The sequence below is a fragment of the Poecilia reticulata genome, linkage group LG22 (genome assembly GCF_000633615.1).
Source record: "Poecilia reticulata strain Guanapo linkage group LG22, Guppy_female_1.0+MT, whole genome shotgun sequence".
Taxonomy (NCBI): domain Eukaryota; kingdom Metazoa; phylum Chordata; class Actinopteri; order Cyprinodontiformes; family Poeciliidae; genus Poecilia; species Poecilia reticulata.
The window spans coordinates 692079-694717 of record NC_024352.1 but is presented as its reverse complement, the minus strand read 5'-3'; the positions used below and the strand labels follow the sequence as shown (position 1 = coordinate 694717).

Here is a 2639-nt window from a genome sequence, read left to right as displayed (position 1 = left end):
TATATATATATATATATTTGTTGTTCTTTAATAAAGTTACGAACGTTTTGATAAGGAGTCAGAGGACGTGCTGCTCTCAGTGAATTGGGGGTGTTCAGTTTGTCACCTGCCGAGATCGACTCAAAAACTTCCGCGATCGTCGTGTTGCACCGCTGCTCTAGCAAAGCACGAACAGTTCAGAAACAATATGAAATGAGAAAAAAGCTATTTATTAACTGATTAAGTTGTGTTTTAGATTGTTCTTGAAAAACTAATCAGTCATGGCTGATTAGTGGGTGCATTCACGGCAGTGACGCAACTACACATTATTCAGGTGGATGCGAAGACATAAATCGCCCCCCCTCCCCCCAGGCGTCGTGAAGGGTAAAACTTGCCGCATTTACCTTGTCGCGTGCACAAGGTGGTGAAAGAGCGTAAGGCGCGCTGAAGTGTATAAGAAAACATGATCGGCACGCGCCGCCCCCTCCAGACAGGGTTTTGACGCCCCCTCTGGTGCTGAACCCCTATGCGTTGCATGCGCTGCATACCCACTTTTTGCGCCACTAATTCACGGCTGCACAGTGAACCCGTTGATGTTTTACAGCAGACAGCCGCTCCCCTCTCTTGCGGGTACTGCGTACCCCCACTAAATCTTTTAAGGGTACGCAGTACCCTGCCGTACCCCCTTATTTTCACCCCTGGCAATCAGTAATACTTTTAGAACAAATTTATCAGTAATAATTTCTTACTGATAAATTTGTAACTTGTCATAACAAAGACATTTTGAATAATGTCAACTTTGTATTAAAAGTGTCATAATTTATCGAATGACGCTTTATGACGAACAGTCATAAATATTCGTGAAGGCTTATTCATGTTCATCATATGAACATGAATAAGCCAAATAAAGTGTTACCAATATGTTATTTAAACATATTTTATTCTTAACATGGGCACAATAAATTTCTAAATTACAATAACTTTTTCTAGTGGTCTATACGAGGGGGTACCCAAAAGTTTCCAGAATGACGCTCCTGCACACGCAGTTTTTGTAGTACACAATTCTGCCGCTAGGTATTTGTTCAACCACGCCTTCTCAGTCAGTGTGCCAAGCGGCGTTGATGTGGAAGGTTTCGTTTACCCGCAGTGAAATTTCTTGGAAGAGCCGTTTTGTCCAGCTGTCGTTTTTCTTCATGGAGAAGTTTTATGAGCAGCGCGCGGCTGAAGCTTTGCTTCCTGCTTGGGAAAAAAAGCATCGGAAACCGTTCAAATATTGAAGACCGCTTACAAGGATTACACTATGTGTCAAGCTCAAGTTTTCTCGTGGTTCACCCGCTTTAAAAATGGTGAAATGTTAATTGATGATCAACCGCTTTTTTTCCGGCTTTTTTCCGGCTTCACAGCGTGGCTGTGAAGTTTTGCTTCCTGCTCCGGAAAAAAGCAGTTTCACAGAAAACTTTCTTCAACCTCCTAGGAACTTGACGGCACCTCAATTTGCTTGAATCCAACACATTACACTGCCACTCCGGTAGCTGGTAACTGTGTACCAACTCAACCTACTTATGACCTTGCCAAATACCTAGCTCGCAGTCAGCTAATAACCTCTGGCCTTACAAATTTTGATGACCAACCTATGAACTACTGGGCATGGAAATCATCCTTCAAAGGTGCCATTGTGGGTCTCAAGCTGTCTGCGGGAGAAGAGCTTGATTTACTCATACACTACCTGGGTAAGAACTCCAGCAAACAAGCCAAACAGATAAAGGCTGCCAATATCAGGAGCCCTGTAGCAGGTTTAATGATGGCTTGGGAAAGGCTTGAGGAAATCTATGGCTCTCCAGAAGCCATAGAGCAGGCACTTTTCAATAAGGTGGAAAGTTTTCCCAAGATCACAGCCAGAGAAACCCTCAAACTGCATGACCTAGCTGATCTGTTGCTGGAGCTGGAAGCTGCCAAGACGGATGGCTTTTTACCTGGCTTTTTATTTGGACACATCAAGAGGAATTCAACCAATAGTTGAAAAAAACTACCTCACAACATTCAAGAGAAGTGGATGTCTTATGGTTTGTCATGAAACCTGGTATAAGCATGTGAGATCTGACCAGGTACACGCAGAAAACGGAATAAAGGCCTGAGAAATAACAGTAAACCTTGTATAATGATTTAATGATGATTATGGTTTGTAACAGGTTTAAAATAATAATAATAATACATGCCAATGAAGGAATGTCTGTAATGTATAATCAAAAATATATGTTCTGTACTTTTAATCAGCTGAATGTTATAATATAGTATGAAAAGTGAGGTTTGAACAACTTGATTGTTGTGTAATAAGCATTGATCATTAAAGATTAAAGATAATGAGTGAGGAAGAAACATACTGTATGGAGAGCCGTTTTAGCCAAAATTAAATAAATAAATAAATGGGTGAAATAAATAAAAAATGAGTAAAATAAATCAAAAAATGAAGAAAATGAGTGAAATAAATAAATAATTTGTTAAATAAATAATTTAGCTTTTTCATTAACCCATTTTTTTATTTATTTATTTTTCATATTATCAATTTCTCAATTTCCCTTTTTTCATTAATCTATTTTTCATTTACCCACTTTTCATTAATCTATTTTTCATTTAACCATTTTTTAATTTAGCTTTTTCAT

At 39.1% G+C, this 2639-nt stretch overlaps 1 protein-coding gene across 7 annotated transcripts in view; it reads right to left on the bottom strand.

The window, feature by feature from the left end:
* The window catches only part of LOC103458078 (MAM domain-containing glycosylphosphatidylinositol anchor protein 2-like), a 202698-nt gene that overhangs the window by 172165 nt on the left and 27894 nt on the right, over positions 1-2639 (bottom strand). The window lies entirely within an intron of this gene.